The 22,791-nt window shown below is 40.3% G+C and overlaps 1 long non-coding RNA gene and 1 pseudogene across 1 annotated transcript in view; one reads left to right on the top strand and one right to left on the bottom strand.

Annotated features, from left to right (window-relative positions):
- Positions 1 to 11,876: 11,876 nt before the first annotated feature.
- Positions 11,877 to 22,791, bottom strand: part of LOC138157558 (uncharacterized) — a 13,665-nt gene continuing 2,750 nt past the window's right edge. Inside the window, exon 2 of the long non-coding RNA XR_011167409.1 lies at positions 11,877 to 11,946. This is a non-coding gene — a long non-coding RNA (uncharacterized lncRNA). The remainder of the gene's footprint in view (positions 11,947 to 22,791) is intronic.
- LOC138157525 (protein transport protein Sec23B pseudogene) lies at positions 17,816 to 18,906 on the top strand (annotated as a pseudogene).

Here is a 22,791-nt window from a genome sequence, read left to right on the forward strand (position 1 = left end):
CACTGCCCACAGCCAGGGAGAAGAGTCAGGACGCCTCTGCTGCTCGATCCTTCAGTCATCCAGACTCAGGCCTCCCCCTCCCCTTCCGGCTCCCATACAACCACATGCCAAGACCCACCTTGTCTCAGTTCCCTCTTTGTCACTGAGGGCAAGAACATGCAAATCCAGCCTCCTGCCAGCCATTCTCAGTGTAGGTACTCAGTGACATAGGACCCCAGGGGAAAACTGGGGAACCCAGGGCTGAACATCTGGAGTCCTAGGACCTGAGTTGAACCCCAGCTCTGCTTTTTACTATCTGTGTGACCTCAAGCAAGGCACTTCAACTATCTGGGAGTCACTGTCCTCCCCTATGTCAGGTGGTCAATCAGTTGGCATTTATTAAGCACCTTATATGTGCCGGGACTGTACTGAACACTAGGGGTACAAGAAAAGACAAAACAAAACAATCCTTGTTCTCAAGGAACTCATAGTCTAATGGGTCAACACTATCTATAAGCGAGATATGCACAGAATAAACTGGGAAGGCTCTAAGATGAAGGAGGACCAGAAAAGGCTTCCTGCAGAAAGGGGGTCTTCTGCTGAGACTTGTGGAAAACCAAGAAGGTGATGAGGATGAAAGGTGTTTTAGGTGTGGGAGATAGCCCATGAAAATGTGCAGAGCCATGAGATGGAAAGTCATTGGCAAGGATCAGCAAAGGGGCCCAGGGGCCCTGGATGGCAAAGGTCTTGGGGAAGAAAGTAAAGGGTAGGAAGACTAGAAAGAGAGGAAAAAACAAGGTTATAAAGGGCTTTAAAAACCAAACAGGATTTTATATTTTATCCTGGAGGTAATAAGGGAACCACAGGAGTTTACTGAATGGGGGGAGAAGGAGAATACTATAGTCAGACCTGTCCTTTAGGAAGATCAGTTTCACAGCTGAGAGTAGGATGGACTGGAGTGAGAAGAGACTTATGGAAGGGAGACCAATCATCATGCTATTGCAATAATCCAGGTGTGAGTTGAGGAGGGCCTGCACCAGAATGATTGAAGGGGGAGAGGAGAGAAGGAATCATACAAAAAAGATGTTAAGAAAGTAGAAACAATAAGGCTTGACTACAGATTGGATATGGACCGTGAGAAAGAGTGGGGAGTCAAGGATGATGCCTAGGTTGTGAGCTTGGGTAATTGGAAGGTTGGTGGTCCCCTTGACAGTAATAGGAAAGTTAAGAAAAAGTGAAATTTGGGGGAAAGAGAAGATAAGTTCAGTTTTACACCTGTTGCATTTAAGATATCTACCGAACATCCAGTACAAGATAGACAATAATAGACAGCTGAAGATCCAACAACTCTTGGAGGTCAAGAGAAAGATTAGGGCTGGACAAACAAATGGAAGAATCATCTGGGTAGAGATGATCATTGAAACCATGGGAGTTAATGAGGCCAAGTGACATAATGTATAGTGAAAAGAGATGAGGACCCAGGGCAGAACCTTGAGGGACCCCCACAATTAGTGGATCCAGGAAAAATGAAGATCTAACAAAAGAAAAAGAGAAGAGTGGTCAGATAGATAGGAGGAGAACCAATGATGTCATGAAAAGAGAACATCAAGGAGAAGAGGTGGACTGACAGAATCAAAGACAGAGAGGTCAGGAAGAATGAGGACTGAGAAAAAGCCATTAGGTTTGTCAATTAAGAAATCCGACAACTTCAGACAGAGCTGTTTCAATTGAATGGTGAGGTCAGAAATCAGACTGCAAAAGTTAAGAAAGTGAGAGGAAAGGAAGTGGACAGTCTTTGTTTAGCCACAAAAGGGAAAAGAGATATAGAAGAATAGCTAATGGGTATGGACAGATCAAGTGAAGGTTTTTGAGGATGGGACCATGGCCATTGTGGGCAGTAGGAAAACCAATATATTGAGAGAAACTGAAGATAAGTGAGGTGTAGGGATGATAGAGGGGGTCAATCTGCTGGAGAAGACAGGATGGAATGAGATCATTGAATGTAGAGGAGCTTGCCTTAGCAAGGAGAAAGGTCCCTTCTCTGTGTGAAACATGGGAGATGGAGGAAAGAGTGGAGAAAGATGTATTCACATAAAATAAGGGAGTTGGACTAGCTGTAGGCTAAGGACTTTCCAGCTCTAAGTCTTATAGTCAAAGATTCTGAGTTAAAAGGAACATGAAGGGCCTTCTAGTCCAACCTGTACCTGAACAAAAATCCCCTCAAAAATTTACCTAACAAGAGTCGCTTCTGGGTCCACTGTCTGGGTTTCAGCTTCCTCCTTTGTAAAATGAGCGGGTGAAGCAGATGAGAAGGCAATGTGATGTAGTGGAAAATCTACAAACAACATCAGCTTTTCTGTATATCATTAACAAAACCCCAAAAGAACAGAGAGAAAGATTCCATTAAAAATAACTATAAATGGCATTAAATATTTGGTAGTTAAGCTACCAGGAGACACTCAAGATTTATGTAAATACTATAATGTTTTATTATACACATATAATATACTATATGTAATATGCTATAATATAATTGTATATATATTATAAAACACTTTTTACAGAAATGAAGGCACTTTAATAATTTGAGAGGAACTCAATGTTTATCCTATCAAGGCCATATCAATACAATTAAAATTATGACACCACCTACATTAATTCAAAGATTTACTACTATACCTATCAAACTACCAAAGGGTTACTTTATACTACTAGACAAAATAATAACAAAATTCATCTGGAGCAATGGTCTCTAGAATGGGCACTGATGCCTCCTCAGAAGCCATGGCATGCTCCCAAGGGGTTTGTGATGAACCAGTAGTGGGTGGGAGTATGGGGTGAATCTCACTCTCCTATTAATCATAAGACTTATCTCCAATACTGCTATATTTGCCCTTCACTCATGACAGCTCAATACTGCCTCATTCCACCCCCTCCTACCACCATGCAAACTCCAAACCCACCACTTTATGAAAGAGACATTGGCCCCACAGGGTAGAAAGATAGGTATGTATTCATATATGGGTAGTATGTCCACGTGGTGTGTCTGAATGTATAGACAGAGCTTGTGGGTACCATAGATAGAGATAAACAGAGACTTGGCTCATCTCTATGGAGGAGTCAAGGGCAGTGTCTAGATTTTAGCTGGAGTTTGGGGGTAGGGACAGGCAGTCCCCAGGAAAGTCACAAGGCTGGGTACTTTTTTCTCCGATCTCTGAGAGGAGTGTTGGGCTAGATTTATATCTCTGTGCCCCTCTCACATAGCTCTAGCCAAGTCTAGGGGGAAGAGTGTTTAAAGGTTCGGAAGAAAAGCTACTTCCCTGGTCACTCTTAACAGGGATTGAACCCCTCAAAAAAAAAAGAGGGATCATAGCCCTTAGCTTAGACTCACCAACTCATTTCCTTCCTACCAAACACTGGTCACAACAAAAAAAAATCATCACAGACGGCAAATAGTGAGTAAAACCATTTATCCAAGCAAAACAACAAACAGAAACTGGAGAAATTCTGTAGATTAGAATATGTCAGAAAAATAGACAAGAGTTAATGAGTTCTCCAACTGGAAATGAGATAATATCTCAGCTCAAACCAGGAAAGAAAGAACTCTCACCCCAAGAAGGTTCATTCTAGTAACCTCTAGAATTTCAAGCAAGTCCAAAAATATGACGTGACCAGCTTCCCATGAATGTCTGCTATTTTCCAGTCTTTCTCTTTCACCTCCCTAGAGTCTCCTTGGTCCAACTTTTCTCTCCAGATAAGCCCTGGAACTAACTCCCTAAGCCCCTTATACAAGTGCTTAGCATTTTCTCCAACATCTGCAGTCACCATCTCCTGCAAATGTAGCCACACTCAAAACATCCTGGGTTTGGATTATAGCCCACTTATATAACCTCATCATAACCAGACAACTCTAACAGCAGTACTATTTGGAAAATCCCCACCCTTAACATACCCTTTCTTGGTCCTCCAATCTCCTTCTTGCTTCAGTAGACATTCCTCAAAGGGTGGGCTCTGCAATTTGGGTCAGTGACCTTGTCCTCCCCTTTTCATTTTGCATGAGACCACATAATTTGCATAGGATGGCATGAATGGGTTACAATGTGCATGTTACATTATCTTTTCCCCAAGGTCCACCCATCTTCCAAATTTCCTCCTTTCTGTAGAGAGCACCACCATCTTTCCGGTCACCTTGATTTAAAACCTCCTTGCAATCCCCATCTCTTCACTCTGAGTAACCCCATATATTGAAACAATTGCAAAATATTATCTTTTCTATCTCTACATCTCTCACATCCATCCCCTTCTCTCTACTCCATAGCCACTACTCCAATGCATCCTCCAGATAGCTACCAGTGTGATTTTCTTAAAATAAGGATCATACCATGCAATTGCCATCCCTTCTCAATAAACTCCAGTGGTTTCCTATTACCTTTCAGATCAAATATAAATTCCTCTGGTTGGCCTTCAAAGCATTTCACAACCTAACCCCAACCTATTTTTCCAGCCTTTTTATCCTTTACTCCCTTTCTTATATTCTATTGTCTAGTCAACTAGCCTTCCCGTTTCTTACACTGATTAGAAATCAAAACTAAAATATCCAAACATGAATAAGAAATTAATGTATGATGCTATCCATTAAGTAGAACTACATAAAATAGGAGGAATGGATTTATATTTTTAAAAAAAACTTTCTGCTGAGCTGAAATCAGCAGAATTGGAAAAAGAATTCATTTTAATTATTATTTTTGCATTATATATATTGAATAGCTATGTTGAAATACACTAGGAGAAGATTTCTTAACCATAGGATAGAGGAAATAGTCAAAATTTTTTAATATGCAATTTTGATTATTTAAACTTAAAAGCTTTTTCAGGTTAAAGAGTGAGAAAATTCATTGCACCAAATATATCTGACAAAATGTGGGTTTGCCAGATGTATAAGGGATTGACATAACTATGTAGAACCAAGAGTTATTTCACAATATCTTAGTGGTCAAGGTATATGATCAGTTAAAAAAAAAAGGCAAAAATCATAACCATGTAGAAAAAAATCTCTAAATCGCTAATCATAAGAATAAGAAAATGCAAATTAAGACAACTCTAAGGTTTTATCTTACATTGGCAATGATAATAAAAGAGCCACTGGTGAAGAGACTGGATGAAGTCAGACACACTCTGTGTGAATAGCATACTATGTGAATTAGTCCAACTATTTTAAAAAGCAACTTCAGAATTAATGGAGAAAAGTTACTCAAGTATTCATCTGCCTTGATTCAGATATACTACTATGAGCATGTACCCCAAGGAAATCAAAGATAAAAAATAGCATGGGAGGAGTTCTGGTTCCTGCTTTTTAAATCTGAGGTGGAGAGTGAGAAGTGAATGCCCTTTCTCAATTCAAGTATGAGCAAGGAGTATGTGTACTTAGGAGTTTTTCCAGCACACTACCAAGCCAGGAAGAAATAGCTAAAATGACCACTACGTATTTTCTCTCATATTTTATTTCCATATTATTAATATTATGTGATCATACACTTAGTGTCTGAATCTATGGATGTTGAGGGAAGAGAGCAAAGTGAATCTGGGAAGGTGGAGACAATGAACTAAAAAAATACAAATGTTGTCAACTTAATATTTTAGCAATATTTCATCTCCTATACTAGACTGGGACCTGGTAGCAAAGTGAAAGTGTCCCAGCAAGATATTACATTAAAGACATGGTCTCTACCCAGTCTTGTTCTGGCTGTCAGCCTGATAACAGGTCTGTGTAAGAACCCTGGAACAGATGGGGAGGAACTCTTCAAGGAGACACCATTGGTGTTTAACTAAGATATTGCACTAAATTAATTCAGTCCCTTGGCTGGATTTTTATCTTGTGGCACAAATGAGTCAATGACTTCCCTGGCTTCCTTTAAGTCCAAACTAAAATTCCATCTTTTACAGGAAGCCTTTTCCAACGCCTTTTTAATCCTAATACCTACTCTCTGTTAGTTATTTCCTATTTATCCTGTACATGTCTTGCTTTGTATATATTTGTTGACTTGTTGTCTCTCCCATTAGTTTGTAAATTCCTCAAGGGCAAGGACTGTGTTTTGCCTCTTTTTTTGTATCCCCAGCACTAAGCACAGTGCCTAGTATACAGTAAGTATTTCATGAATGTTTATCAGTTGATTGAATTCTCCATGTGAATACCATATCAAAAGTACTTACTTCACTCATGTCTATATTATGTGTTCATTTATGTCACAAATATAGTCATTTAAATGAAAACAATGCAAAAAGGCAACCAAATTCTGACTAAATGCAAGGAGTAATATTGCATCCAAAGATACATTAAGTAGGGGTGTTAAATGTGGCAGATGTAGACAGATACAGTTACTGTATCTGAATGACAATTTTGCTTGACTCTTTTACTGAGTTACAAGTAAGGGATCATTGTGTAAGGAAATATCACAAAAACATGAATATATTATCTTTTTTAAAAACTTTAGAAAAATAAAAGGGAAAGTCCACTGAATTTGGAGTCCCAGATGTTTATTCTTTGTCTCTTTGTCTTATAGTAGACAAGTGACTTTGCCTCTCTAGTTGTTCATTTCCTACTTTGTAAAATGAGAGACTCAATAATTTTTAAAGTCCTTTACAACTTGAAATCCTATGGTTCTACAAACTATTTGACAACTCACAAGAATGACCTAAACATCTGAATTTAAACCATCCTCACCCAAGTCTCTCTCCAGTCCATCCACCTTTCCCTCCCAGAATCTCAGTGAGAAAGCATTGCAGAATTCAGCAACACAGTAGAATACAAACATTATGACCAGTCCACAATATGGACCTTGCTCTCACAGGACTCAGAGGTGGGAAAGAAAAGTGGAAGAAATAGGAAAAATGACAGAATGGATTCAAGGGACAGAGTGTATAATCTAAACAAGGGTATTCTGGGTTTGGGAAGGAAAGAGTTTAATGTGAACAGACACAGTCAAGGCAAGTTTCCTGAGGAAGTAGAATTTGACTTAGCATTCATTAGAAACTCAACCAACGTGCCACCTCTTCCATGAAGTTTCCGGCTAATCCCCCTCCAAGGTGTTATTTAGTTCTCTCTTTTCTCCTCAAATTACCTTTTTTCATTTATTCATCATTTATTTGCACATAATTATCATCATCATAGCTAACATTTTCCTAGCGCATTAAGGTTTGCAAAGTGTTTTACATATATTGCCACACTATCACTGCATAACAACCCTGTGAGATAACTGCCATTTTTATCCCACTTTACAGATGAATAAACTGAGGCTGATAAAGTATTAGTGAATATGTTGTGCTCCCCATCCCCCCACACCAAAGAATATAAACTCTTAGAAGACAAATTATTTCATCCTTGATTTTTTTATCCCCAGTGCCTCCTCTAGTATCATACATATAGTAAGACCTAAATTAATGATTTTTAATTTTTTGTTTATTTTAGAACCATTTATTATCTCTCCCTCTCATTTCCCTGGCCCCCATTGAACCATGTTCAAAAATGTATATCTCATTCTGCATTTTAAGTCAATTACCTTTCTAGTCCTCTATTTCATTGAATATCCATTTTTCTCCCCTGAAAATACTCAGTTTTGCTGGGTAGGTGATTCTTCGTTTTAATCCTAACTCCTTTGACCTCTGGAATATCATATTCCAAGCCCTCTAAGCCCTTAATATAGAAGCTGCTAGATCTTGCGTTATCCTGATTGTATTTCCACAATACTGTTTCTTTTTGGCTGTTTGCAATATTTTCTCCTTGACCTGGGAACACTGGAATTTGGCTACAATATTCCTGGGAGTTTTCATTTTGGATCTCTTTCAAGAGGCAATCAGTGAATTCTTTTAATTTCTATTTTACCTTCTGGCTCTAGAATATCAGGGCAGTTTTCCTTGATAATTTCTTGAAAGATGATATCTAGGCTTTTTTTTTTAATCATGGCTTTCAGAAGTTTTAAATTATCTCTCTTGGATCTGTTTTCCAGGTCAGTGGTTTTTCCAATGAGATACTTCACATTGTCTTTTTCATTCTTTTGTTCTGTTTTATAATTTCTTGATTTCTTATAGTTGTTAGCTTCCATTTGATCCATTCTAATTTTCAAGGAATTATTTTCTTCAGTGAATTTTTGGACCTCCTTTTCCATTTGACCAATTCTTCTTTTAAAGGCATTCTCCTCATTGGTTTTTTTGGACCTCTTTTGCCATTTGGGCTAGTCTATTTTTTAAGGTGTTATTTTCTCCGGTATTTTTTTGGGTCTCCTTTAGCAAGATATTGACTCATTTTTCATGATTTTCTTGCATCACTCTCATTTCTCTTCTTAATTTTTCCTCTACTTCTCTTACTTGATTTTCAAAATCCTTTTTGAGCTCTTCCATGGCCTATGACCAATTCATATTTTGATTGGAGGCTTTAGATGTAGGGACTCTGACTTTGTTGTCTTCTTCTGGTTGTATGTTTTGATCTTCTTTGTCACCAAAGTAAGATGCTATAGTCTGAGTATTTTTTACACTGTCTGCTCATTCTCCCAGCCAAATACTTGACTTTCTAACTCTTTGTAAAGGTAGGACTCTTCTTCCAGGAGGGGAAGGGTGGTATACTATCCCAAACTTCAGGGGTTTTGTGCATCTGTTTTCAGAGATACTTCTAGGGGCCTGTAAATTTTCAGTTCTTCCAAGGTGGTATGATCAAAGGAGAGGTGTTTACTCCTTTCCTGATCTGGGCTCTGGTCTGTGAGTGACCACAAGCACTCTTTTCTGTCTTGGAACTGTGAGAACGATTCCCTCTCCACTGCACCACAAGCTCCACCACACCAGAGTTCCTCCTCACCCTAGGACTGCCACCCAGATCCAAGCAAGGCAAAGCAAGAGAATCCTACCTCAGTGCCAGCAAAGAGATCCCTGCAATCACCCTCTGATCATCCACTCAATCACCACACTATCTGTGGGCTATGAGCTCTGGAAGTAGCCGCAATTGCTGCTGCTGCTACTGCCATAGCTGCCACCATCTCTGCTGCCCCGGGGCTGGGGCTGGGGCTGGACCATGCTCCTTTCTCACCCAGGTCCAACAGTTTTCCCATTGACCTTCTATGCTGTCTTTGGTGTTTATGGATCAAAAAGTCTGGCAACCACCACAGCTGCCAGTGATTCAGTCCCCTGAGACCTGCTCTAGCCAGTCTGTGCTGGAGCAGCCCATGCTGAATTGTGCTCCACTCCCAGCCCAGTGTGATAGACCCCCTTCCTGTCAGCCTTCCAGGTTGTCTTGGGCTGGAGACTTGTTTCACTCCATCATTTTATGGGTTCTGCAGCTCTAGAATTTGTTTAGAGTCATTTTTTTCAGGTATTTGGGGGGGGGGGGAGAGCTCAAGCAGGTCTCTGCTTTTACTCCGCCATCTTGACTCCGCTTCCATTACCTTTCTAGCAGTAGGAAAGAAGCATGCTTGATCTTTGGTCCTCTGGAATGATGATGTGTCATTGCAGTGATCAGAGTTCTAAAGTCTTTCAAAATTGTTTTTCTTTATAATGTTGATTCACTGTATAAATTGTTCTAATTCTGCTCATTTCACTCTGTATCAGTTCATAGGTCTTCCCAGTTTCTTCTGAAACTGTCCATTTCATCATTTCTTATGGAACAATAATAGTGCATTACATTCACATACCATAATTTGTTTAGCCATTCCTCATTAGGTGAACAACCATTTAGTTTCCAGTTCATTACCACTATGGAAAAAGTTGTTATAAATAATTTTATACTAACAGATCTTTTTCTTTGATCTCTTTGGGGTACAGGCCTAGTAGTAGTATTACTGGGTCAAAGAGCATGAAAAGTTTTGGGACATTTGGGACATTGCTCCAGAATGGCCAGTCCAATTCACAGCTCCATCAACAATGCATTAGTGTACCTGTTTTCCCATAGCTCCTCTAGCACTTACTATTTTCCATTTGTGTCTTTGCCAATAGATATGTATGATCTATATCTTGACACTGGACCCAAATGACCCTGGAGGAAAGAGAGAGGCTGGTGACTTTACAAAATACAAAATCTTTCAAAGATCACTGACTATAGAATAGAAACCAAATTTGTTCATCTTTTTACTAATTCCTAATGGCTGGGACTAATTGAGGGCAGCTAGGTGCTCAATTACTATAATATCTGTCACTTATCTTCATTTTTGATGCCCTATTAACCATTTTTGTTCCTTTCCTCTCAATAAGATCATTCTCCTTGAAACCAGAAGTAAAATAAAAAATGAATGATTCAGCCTTTTTACCATAATCCATTGTCATTATCCTATGCACCTGAGACAGCAATCCTATCCATTCTTTGACTCTCCTCTTGCCCCAATATAGGTCAAAAAGTCACCTTTTTTTGTTGTACATCATTCATCATCCGTTATAGCTCATTCTAACTTTTAGCATTCCTTATGAATGCTAAAGGCTACTCCTTTAGCACTGTTCTTAAGGAATTTTTCTATTATTTTATGTTTATGCTCAGTTGCATGCCTTTGCTTTCATAGAGAAAGGTGGTAGAGTGAATAGAAGCTGGTTCACCATCAGAATACCATGATATAAACACTGCCTCCTATACTTAATACCTCTTGAACAATGAACAAGTCATTTAACTTCTCAGTATTTCAGTTTCTTCATCTACATGATGGTAATAATAATATTTGTACTATCTAATGCATGGAGTGTTTTTATGAGGAAAGCATTTTGTGAAACTTTTAAGTACTATAAAAATGTGGGTTGCATATCTTTTTTAAATGTTTGATTATAAAATCGCTTAACCTCTCTGGACCTCAGGTTCCTCATCTATGAAATGGTCATATTGATCTGGATGACCTCTAAGATCCATTCTAACTCTAAATCTATGGTCCTTATAGTATAAGTAACAAATTATAGAGTTTTGTTTTCTTATCCAATCTGTCACTCTTTTTCATGTTAATGGATTATTTAATCCATTTATTTTTAAAGTTATGAGTTAGGTTTATGTTTTCCTCCATCTGCCTCTAAAATTAGTGTGTGTTTTTTTTCCAAGTTATGATTTTTTCACCTACTATAAACACAGTATTATGTTCCTCCAGTTACTTTACTTAAATCTTTTTTGAGGTGACCTTGTTCCCACTGGCTCTCTTCCCTTTCATTCCTGATCCCTTCTTCTCATTTGTAACCCCCTTTTCCTGTAAAGTTTTGTGTATTGGTTCCTTTTACTCTACTGCTTTTATCTGGTTATATTATTTCTTCCCCTTCAGTTAGTTTCCTCTCAGTCTTTCCCCCTTCCTCTCCTCCCCTTCAGCTAGTCCTATTCATTAATTTTTAAATTTCATTTTTGCACCCCTTTTCAAAAAAATTTCTCTTTCTCTTCATTGTCCATCTTTCCCATCTGTCTAGATGCTCATTCTCTGATTCATTAACCTATAATTATCTGGTCTCTCTTCTCTTTATATTATTTATGCAATCAAAGCTTCTAAGGTTCAATTCTAGGCTCTCTCCTCTAGGGGCTTTCTGCTACTGCCTTTCATGACTTGCCCCATAGATTCCCCCTTTTCCATTCTTCCTTGTTCTCAAAACAAAGCCAATTATTCCAGGTATCAGAGAGGACACTGCCCCATGATAGAGTCCCTCCCCCATCACTGATCTATACTCTCTCTTCTTGACCTTTTTTTTCCTACAGTTGCCCGGAAATCTCCTTCCAGTGTTAAATCTTCCAGGTGACAGTTGCCTCCATGAGTCATAACTCCCCCTGCCCATTCTTATAGTATAATAACCTTATCATTTCTTCTCCAAGTTAGAAATATAAACTCCAGGGCTTAGCACAGTGCCTGGCCCAAGACAGAAGCTCAATAAATGCTTTTGATTATTTATAGAGACAAAAATAAACATTTATACCAAAGAAAGGTTTAATTTTACTTTTCCATGCTCTTCAAGGTTTCTTGATTCCAAGAGGGAGCCCTAGAGGAAAAAACAGATACAGGAGTATAGCCTTTGGTTCTGTAGTCTACAGGCAGGGGGATGCTTCAGGAGCACAACACTCATGGCCAATCAGCCCCAACAGCTTCACCCCCAAGATCCCTGATCCCTTTCTTTGATACTGCTGCCTCTGACCAGGCTTTTGCTCTCCTAGTTCCACAAAGCTTTTAAGCACCTCCCTTTCTTCAGCTTCATTCATCTCCTATATTTCTCAGGTGTGGGGGTTTTTCCTTGAGTCTGACCTGCTTGGGTTGATAAAGAACTTTTAAAAACCATCCAGGGGCATGGCCTATCATTGTTCATCCTTTAGCAAACAACACCCCCTATTTTTAATTAACTAGAACAAGGGACTTATTCATAAAGGGTTTCCCTGGAGCAGCCCATTTTTAGTTAGTATAACATTTTGTTTTCTGCCTCTTTTGGTTTGTTAATGTGGTTATAATGTACATGTTACAATAACTAGGTCACAGATAAGTGCTTATGTGGTTTTCGCTTAGTGTTGGCCTGTGTGATGAGTTGTGGCATAGGTAAAATTCAGGCAAAGTGCTTGAATTAATTCAAGAATACATGAGTTAGCCAACAGGTGGTACTCTACCTCAGCTGCTGTTCCTGTCTGCCACAGGGCATTAACTTCGCTTAGACACATGCTAAGAGACGACAGTATACCCTCTGACCATTAGAAAGTTCTCAGACCTTCAGTGCCTGGTCCTCTCCACACTACAGCAAGACCTACTTAATATTCAACTAAGAAAGAGCCTAAAACCTTGCTATCCAGAATCTAGTCTTGGAGAAGAAATATTTTGTTGTTGCTTAGTCCTTTTTCAGTCATGTCTGACTCTTTGTGACCCCATATAGAGTTTTCTTGGCAAAGATACTGGAGTGGTTTGCCAATTCCTTCTCCAGTTCATTTTACAGATGAGGAAACTGAGGAAAACGGGTTAAATGACTTGCCTAGGGTCACACAACAAGTGTCTGAGATTAGATTTGAACTCAGGTTTTCCTAACACCAGGTCCAGAGCTCTATCTGCTGTGCTACATAACCGCCCGAACAAACATTAATAAACTATTAAAATAATACATTTATATACCTCTAATTATTTGGGATAATTCACTCTCTCAACTTACAGTGGACAAGCTGGACAGGGAGTCAAGAAGACCTGAATTCAAATATAACCTCAGGTATTTACTAGCTGTGTGATTCTGGACAAATCACTTAACTGCTTTCTGCCTCAGTTTCCTCAACTGTAAAATGTAGATCATAATAGCACATACCTCCAGGGTTATTATGAAGATCAAATGACATAATATTTACAAAGCACTTAGCAGAATGCCTGACCCATGGTAGACACTTATTATATACTTGTTCCCTTTCCCTCTTTTCTCCTCCCATTGATTAAGAAACTCAGTATGTGTTAATGGCAATTTATTGTCCATAGAATAAAATGAAAAGGGAAACAGAAAAAAAAAATCCTACACCCATAGGAAGATAGTCATTTCTGCTACCTCCCTTTTCATGCTCCCATTATGCCCACTTCCTTCAAAAATTCTTGGATGCAGAGAGAAAACTAGTCCCAAGCATTCACTCCCAAAGTCTGCAAGAAGAATTGGAAGAAGGGCGTTTTTTCCACAAAGAATGCAAAAAGAGACAAGACTTCCCTGGGCAGATCAGGGTCACTAATGGGATCCACCAGTAGCTTCTAGGTCTCACAAACTCTGTCACCTACTGCTCACTGGCTAGAGCATCCCCAGTATGCATCTCTCTGCCCCCAGGCTCTCGTTTTTAAATCAAAAGTCCTTAAGGGGAGAAGATCGGGCAAACATAGACAGTATCCCCCTTGGTCCTCATCTTGGATCCAGCCACACTCTGGCCATAATGGTAAGAAGATTAAGATCAATTCTATATTATTTTTTATTGATTCTATTTACAAGTAACTGATTTTGTCTTATAACTGCTATTGTCCTATACCTGCTAAAGTCATGGTTCTTCTTCTCTGAACTTAGTGTAAAGATTCAGCTAGCCCAGGGGTGGGGAACCTGCGGCCTCAAGGCCACATGTGGCCTTATAGGTCTTCAAGTGCAGCCCTTTGACTGAATTCAAAAATCACAGAATAAATCCCCTTAATAAAAGGACTTGTTCTATAAAACTTGGACCCAATCAAAAGGCCACACCCAAGGACCTAGAAGGCAGTGGGTTTTCAGGGTGGAAGTTTCTTCCAGGGGGCATGGTCTCTGTTATGGCTGGCAAGATGGGTAGACATTTTCTAGGATTTTTCTAGCAAAAGCAGAGCAGCTAATGAGGCTCTTCTACGGCCACTTTCATATGCTGTCTTCCCCTACTGATGTTTGTCCTTCGTTTCAAAGAAAACCAATGACATCACAGGGTGATGCCTTGACTCTCAAAAGAATTGGATTTCAGTGAGGCAGTTACACAACATTGTCAGCCCCTCTCTCTCTTCCAGCACCATCAAAATCTAGTGGCAAGGGGAAGGCTAGGTGGTGCAGTGAATAGTGCACTGGCCCTAGAGTCAGGAGGACCTGAGTTCAGATCCAGTCTCAGAGACTTAACACACACACACACACACACACACACACACACACACACACACACACAAACTAGCCGTGTGACCTTGGGAAAGTCACTTAACCCCAATTGCCCTCCCAAAAACAAAAAAAAGCAAAATCTAGTGGCAAGACAAAAATCCAGATGGCTGGTGATGGCCCAGGATCCAGTAGATGATGCTGTAGATGACGCTGACCAAACTCTGAGTTCTCCATGGCACCTGCTTCAGTCACTTTCATGGAACAAATTGTTCTCATACACCTATGCCTTCACAGGCTTGGAGTAGACCTCCGCCAAACTCACTGATGGCTGGGAGACCCTCAAAAGTAGATTGCTTGAGAAGTAAGGACCATCTTTGCTTTTGAATTTGTATCCCCAGCACTTAGCAAGGTATTTGGCCCACAGATATGTAATTACAAGGTACTTTCAGAAGGGAGAGAATCTAAGGACATCTGGAAAGACTTCCTTAGGAAGTAGAGCCTAAACTAAACATTGAAGGAACCTAGAGATTCTAAAGGATAGAAGTGAGGAAGGGTTGAACGCAACAACCTCTGAGGTTCCATGATTCTCTGGACTTAATAGCAGTGGGACCATGAACAACTAACAACATTCCAGGGACCCCACTTCCTTATCTAATATGGGGCTAATTATTGAGTTGTGAGAAGAGGAGTTGTTGTGAGGAAAGTGCTTTGTAGATCTGAAAGTGCTACAGGAAAGGGAGCTTTTATTATTATTGTTTTTGTTTGTTTTGTTTTTTGGAGGGTAATTAGGGTTAAGTAACTTGCCCAAGGTCACACAGCTAGGTTTTGTGTGTGTGTGTGTGTGTGTGTGTGTGTGTGTTAAGTGTCTGAGGCCGGATCTGAACTCAGGTCCCCCTGACTCTGGGGCCGGCGCTCTACTCACTGCGCCACCTAGATGCCCCAGGAGCTTCTATTATGCAGAGGAGGAGGAGGCAGTCAGAATGTAGGCTGGTTTGATCCTAGCGTGGAAGCTGGAGGTGGTGAAAAGGCATAAAAAAATATATCTTGAAAAGGTATGCCTTGAAAAGTTATAAAAAAAAAATAAATTTTTAGGGGTGGCTAGGTGGTACAGTGAATAGAGCACCAGCCCTGGAGTCAGGAGGACCTGAGTTCAAATTCGGCCTCAGACAACACTTTACACACTTACTAACCGTGTGACTTTGGGCAAGTCACTTAACCCCAATTGCCCTCCTAAAAGCAAATAAATAAATAAATCTTGAAAGTTTGCCCCTTGCTCTGTGATAAAAAGGAATTTGGATCTAGTCTGGAGCCACTAAGAACCATAGCATTTCTTAAGTAGCAGAGACCTTAGAAATCACCTAGTCCAAGCATGTCATGTTATGGAGACAGTTTAAAATAGTGGGGAAACACTAGACTTGGACTTCCTGAATTTATTAGCTGTGTGCCACAATCAGATCCTTTAGCCCGGGGTGGGGAGCCTGTGCCTTGGAGGCCCTTTTAACTGAGTCCAAGTTTTACCAAACAAATCTTTTTATGAAGGTGAAGTTTTATTCTGTGAAGTTTGGATTCAGTCAGAGGGTCACACTTGAGGACCTAGAGGGCCACAGGTAGCCTTGAGGCTGTAGGTTCCTCACCCCTGCTACCCTTACCCTTCCTTATCTATTGAGTGGAGATAATAACACCTACAATACCTGCCTCCCAGGATAATTGCAAGGCTCAATTGAGCTAATATATGCAGAATGTTTTCAAACTTTAATTTGAATATAAATTATTATTGAATATAAATTATTTATATAAAATATAAATAAGTGACAGCTATTATTTTAAATGGGGTCATTCTAGCCTTTAAGGCGGGGGAAGGGAGCCTACATTTCCTGTAACTTCTGTCTCCAACAGCCTTGCAGTCCATAGCTGTTGGCATAGAGATAAGTTACTTTGTTTTTCTCTTCCCCTACACACAAGAATTACCCACTACTCCTACCCCTATACTTTCATTTCCATGCTTACTGGACCATTGAGAGGCAGAGAGCACGCCCGGAATTCTTCCCCCTCCCACACCTACCAAGCCCCCAAACATAAGACCGAGACCGGCATTGGAGCAGGGCATGGGCAGATGCTACGGGTTAGGCAGAGTGAAGAAAAAGGTAAAAAGGAGTTCGTGTAAGACTTCCTGAGCTGCGATTTGGGGAGTGGGGAGGGACAGTAGGAGTCACAGGAAGACAAACTGGTGATCTGAGACACTGTAGCAGAGCAAACCACAATATCTCTTGTATCTGTTTGGCTTCTCAAGTCAGTCCCTTAGCAGCTCCCAACTGAGCCGTCGTTAGAACCCCCCAACTTGTCTCCCTGCTGCCATTCTCTCCTCTGTCCAAATCAGCCTTCACATGCTGTCAGAATAATTGTCCTAATATTTTTAAGGTAAAGAGGGGGTCCGAGAGTGACCTGAGGGGTCCCATAGTCAATCTGATGAGTTTATAGAGAAGCAAAAACTTTGAGGAACACATAACCATTGATAGTGTGTTGAGAGTACAGTGAACAGCTTCTGTCTCTACTCTGGGAACTGAAGTTGCCAGCAAGATGAATAGTTAGAACTCTTAGGGATGATAGACTCTTGTCAAAGGAGTCACACCCCTCTCCACTGTACCCCCACCAAACCTAACAAAACCCTAAATGCTTTGCTTCTTTGGGGATGATATCTTTTTTGTTGTTTGCTTGTTTAGAGAAAAGACAAGAATGAAACAGACCTGGGTTCAGAGGGAGGGAGAGGGGAAGGAAGAAAGGGGGAAATGGGAGGATAGAGAGCCCATCTATGTTCACAGATTCCTTCCCCCAGGGATCCATAATGTCTATCTTGGGACAGAAGCACATAGCAGAAGCAGAGTTGTACATATCCACGCGGCCCAAAAGGGAAGATCATGGACAAAGTTACTGGATCCTTACTTTCTGTGTAAAGGATGAAGGATTTGAATTTCCTAGTAGAACAGTCCTAGAATCCAGTCTACTAATCAGAGAAGAGAGATTTCCTGGGAAGCACTAGATTGGGGATTGTGTTATAGGTAACCCCAAGTTTGATATCCTAGAACTTAGCCTTCTATCAAGAGAAAGGGGACATCTTGAGCAGTGTAATCCTGGAATCTAGCTTTCCAGAGAGAAGAGGGAGAGTTCCTGGCCTACTTGGAAATTACTTCTGAAGTAGCCTCAATTTAGGGAGTTTGGGAATCAGATGTACAAAGAGAAAGGGATTTAGAGGGAAGGCCTCTTGCGGGAAGAAGAGGATGAGGGAGCCAATAGCCCTCTTCTTTTTCAGACCATGACAATATATCTGTAATTTGTTCAACAAAATGAGGGACAATATGGGGTGCATTTTAGTTGGAATATGTAGCCATTCAGGCACCTTGAAACCACAAGAATGAATGGTTGTTCCTCTGGTATGTCTACTTATTCCCTCCAAAGAACTCCAGACCTTCCTCCGATACTTCCTACTTTGCCAACTTGTAAAGCATTTCTCCAACCACTTTGTCAAGTTGATTATAAAACTAAGCTTTGGGTCTATAATTTCTGTTCTCAAAGAAATCAGTTCCCTCTAGCATTCTCAGACCCGTCTGAAATGAATCAGCCTGAGGAACTAATCCCCTAGTTTTCTACAGTTGAATACCTCTTGCAGTGTTGTTAATAGATGTCTGAAAGAAGACCTCTGAGTTCTAAAAGGGTCTCTGAAGATGTCCCTGATCCTTCTTCCTCCAGATAGTTAAGTGGGTCTGATCATGTTTGGGAGAATATGGTTCCCAAGTTGAGCTGTGGAAAAAAAAATCTCAAAAAGCTATGTTTTTTGAGGACTTGACTGCAAAGCAAATGTAGGATACATTGGGCCTTACCAAGTCAGTTAGCTATGCCTGCTCAGCTCAGTTCTTGTTCAACTACAGGAATAACATTTTATTCTAAGCAGATTCCTGATGCCTTATTTATAAGATTGATATGAACCTGACACATCTCCTTGGGGAAATTCCAAAAAGATCCATGTTCAGGAACTCAGGGGAAAAGATACTAACAAATCATTGGTGTTGCTTTGTTTGTTGCTACTGTATTGCTGGAGGGCTCTTTTACAAAAACTGAACACAGAAGATTAGGCATAATAGTCAGAGATGAATTAAAGGTTCCCCTTCATTCCAATGAATGTTTTATTTTAAAAAGCAACCAAGCAATATGAGATGCTTGCTAGTTGCATGGTCACAAATAGTCACTGCATTGATTTTTATGACTGTGTCTTTGACCAAACTGGTTAAAGTTTGGAGATAAAGTGTTGTGCAAATCTTACAGGTGGTTGTGGTAATGGGAGGAGCTTCTTTCAACACATCCCTTTTGAAGCAGACATTCCACTTTTACACAGCTGAATGCAGTTAGAAAAAAGTCACATGACTACCCTGACTTGGTCCAATACAAATTTATGTTATCTCATCTCAAGGCCCTCACTGTTGTATGGCAATCTTCTTATTCTTTGATTGACTGTCTATAAAATGCACTGCACTATTCCAAATCTCTCCTTTCTTCAAGTCACCTTCCCCACCTCTTCTCCATCCCTTTTCAGAACAGAAGTTCATCTCACACTTGCTAGAGGGAAAAATGAGGCTATCTATCATGAACTACCCCTTCTTCCCAATTCTATACCTCAAATACTCTCAACCTTATCCCCTATTCTCTCCTCCTTTGCTTAAGTCTCAAAGGAAGAAATGCCTCTTCTCCTTACCAAAACCAACCCTTGTATTTATGGTCTAGATTCCATCCCCCACCCCACCCCCATTCTCCTCTGAGATTTTGCTCCTTCAATCATTTCTCTACTTCTCTAATTTTCAGTCTCTCCCTATCTACTGGCTCCTTCCCTGCTCCCTATGAACAAACCTAAATTCCCCTATCATTAAAAAATTTTCATTTATCCCTATGGTGTCTTCAAGCCTTCTCCTCTCTTTCACAACCAAAATACTAGAAACAAGCTGCCTACCCTTCCTCACCTCCCATTCACTTCTCAGTCCCTTGCATTTGGGCTTCAGACCCACCTAATGGACTGAAATTGTTCTATCCAAACTTACCAGTGATCTCTTTCCTGCTAATTCCAATGGCCTTTTCTGTCTTCATCCTTCCTGACCTTTTTACAGTGTTTAACACTTGGCTATCGCCTCCTATTCCAGTTAGTTTCTGTGACACTGCTTTCTCCTGGTTCTACTAATCTGCTATTTCTTCTCAGGCTCTTTTGTAGCAGAAACATCTATATCCCAAACCCTAGGTTACGTGTACCCCAACTGCTCTGTCTTGGTCCTTTTCCCTTTCTCTCTCTACACTCCTTTTTAGTAATCTCATCAGCTCCCATGGATTCAATTATCATCTCTATGCAGATGATTCCCAGATCTTTTATACACAGTTCTAGTTCCACGTTTCCTGAGTTCTAACCCTCCAGCACTAACTGCCTATTGGATATTTCAAAATGGATGTCTTATAGTCATCTCAAATTCAATATTACCAAAATAGAATCCATATTTTTTTTTTTGCTTTTTTGGAGGGAGGAAAGCAGGACAATTGGGGTTAAGTGACTTGCCCAAGGTCACACAGATAGTAAGTGTTAAGTGTCTGAGATCAAAGTTGAACTCAGGTCCTCCCAACTCCAGGGTCAGTGCTCTATTCACTGTGCCACCTAGCCACCCCTAGAATCCATATTTCCCTGAAAATCCATCTGTCTTCTGAACTTCCCCATTTCTCTTGGTGCCTTCCCTCTGTTGATGATCTCCACTTTATCCAGTATGTGACTTGTTTGTACACAATTGCTTTCAATGTTGTCTCCCCCAGTTAGACTTTGAGCAGACTGTCTTTTGTATCCCTTTGTATCCCAGTGCTTAGCACAGGGCCTGACACATAGTAAGCACGTAATAAACTTAATAAATATCGGTTGGTTGCCAATCAAGGGCACCATTATCCTTCCAGTCAACCAGATTCATGGCCTCTGTGTCACACTCAACTCCTCACTTTCCCTCACCTCACACTATATACAATCAGTTGCTGAGTCTTTTCAATTCATCCCCTCCTCTCCTCTCAATGACCACCTTCCTGGTTTAAGCCCTTATTACATCACCTAGATTATTAAAATAGCCTCTTAATTGATCTCACTTCCTGACCTCTCTCCACTATAGTCCATCCTCCAGACATCTACGAAACTGATATTCTTAAAACTCAGGTCACAGGTTACTCTCCTGCTTAATAAACACCAAAAACTCCCTATTACCTCTCTAGTATCAAATACTAACTCCACTCTAGCATTTTGCAATAAAAGCTTTTTACAGCCTGACTCCAAGCTACCTTTCTAGATTTATTACCCATTCCTTCCCTTCATACACACTTGAGTCCAGCAAAATTGTCCTACCATGTTTCCCCGATAATAAGACACTGTCTTATTAATTTTTTTGGACAGAAAAACACCAGAGGGCTTATTTTCAGGGAGGGCTTATTTTAATGAACATTGACAGCAATTTTAATAAACAGGTAAATGTGAACAAAAAAATGTACCTTTATTCAATAAGCAAATCACTGGGGAAGAACAGGATGACGCGCTCACTGCTGCAGCTCTGATTGGATGCAGCTCGGAGCACGGCGTGCGTTTGGGGGGGGGGACGGTGCTTGCAGAGGGTACCCTAATGTAGCCTGCAGGGGATCACCTTCACTACAGTAGCAATCTCAATAGGGCTTATTTTCGGGGGAGGGCTTATTTTAGAGGAATCTTACACAGTAATGGGGAGGGCTTATTTTCGGGATAGGTCTTATTATCGGGGAAACACGGTAGTTGCTATTTCTGTAAGGTTGAACCCCATGCCTGAAGTACACTCCCTCTTCACATCCACTCTTAGAATCCTAAGAATCACCTTCTTCTATATGGAGCTTTTCCTGATTCCCCCGGTTGCTAGTACCTCCCCTCCTCCAATCAAAAAGAAAATGACTTTACATTTATCTTGATATACTTCTATGTTTATATGCTACTTCCTCTGATAAAATGTAAACTCTTTTAAGACAAGGTCTATTCTACCCCACCCCCTAGCACAGTGCCTGTCACATAGAGAAGGGGCTTTAAAGGGCTTATTTACTGATTGAAAACCACTTGACTTTTGGATTGAGTATAGCTCCAATTGGATGAACAACCCAGATATTACATTCCCTTGCTGGACTTTATAGTGATTTTATATATTATAACAATGCCTTTTTGTAGATTTAAAGAAAACAGGGGTGGCTAGGTGGCACAGTGAATAGAGCACTGGCCCTGGAGTCAGGAGGACCTGACTTCAAATCCAGCCTCAGACATTTAGCACAAAAACTAGCTGTGTGACCTTAGGCAAGTCACTTAACCCCAATTGCTCTCCAAAAAAAAAGAGAAAAGAAAATAGTTCTTGAGCCAATTTAGGTTCTTACATTACTGCAGTACCCCAAGGATCACATGAAATACCCATCCTGTGCACACAAATCCCAAAGACACTATGTAAATACAATAAACTCAGCATGCTAAGTCACTGAGTCTATGAATGAAATGGGCAGGGAACTGAGAAAATAAAACTAAAATGGCATAATGGCTCTAAGATAGCTACAGAAAGCAGATTTAATATGAGAAGTGATGGATGAAATATGCATCATGAGACACACATTCTTGGACATAGCAAATATTAGAATTTGTTTTGCTTAAATATACTTATCTATCACAAGGGTTTTGTTTTTCTTCTCGCCCCCGCCCCCAATCTGGAGGAAAGTGGGGGAAAGAGAAAATAAATACTTGTTTATTGGAAAAATTAATAATATTTGGAGTTATATTCCACTTAATATCTTAGATTAATTTGGACCACCAAAGCAAGAAAGTTGTTTTTTTTTTTTTTTTTTTTTGGGGGGGGGGGGTTATGATCTTGTGTCCCTCTGGTGGCCAACAGGGATACTGCAGCCTCTTGGGAGAATACTATCTCCACACATGCCAGAAAAAGAAACTTACAGGGCTTAGCTGGGGTTCAAATACAGTGCCACCTAATGTCTAATTCTGATATTTTACTTCCTTGCTAGATAATTAAAATCATGACCTGATCCTTTTCTGCAAGCTTAAGGAAGGTAGCATTCAAGCCACATAACTAAATGATCCCATATGGGAGACCAGTGTCATACCAAGGGTGGAGGAGGAGGAGGAGGAGAAGAAGGAGGAGGAGGAAGGAAGAAAGGAAGGAAGGAAGAAGGAAGGAAGGAAGGAAGGAAGGAAGGAAGGAAGGAAGGAAGGAA

Source organism: Petaurus breviceps, unplaced genomic scaffold (assembly GCF_028583685.1).
Source record: "Petaurus breviceps papuanus isolate PSGF00001 unplaced genomic scaffold, PetGlider_PUasm1.0 172, whole genome shotgun sequence".
Taxonomy (NCBI): domain Eukaryota; kingdom Metazoa; phylum Chordata; class Mammalia; order Diprotodontia; family Petauridae; genus Petaurus; species Petaurus breviceps.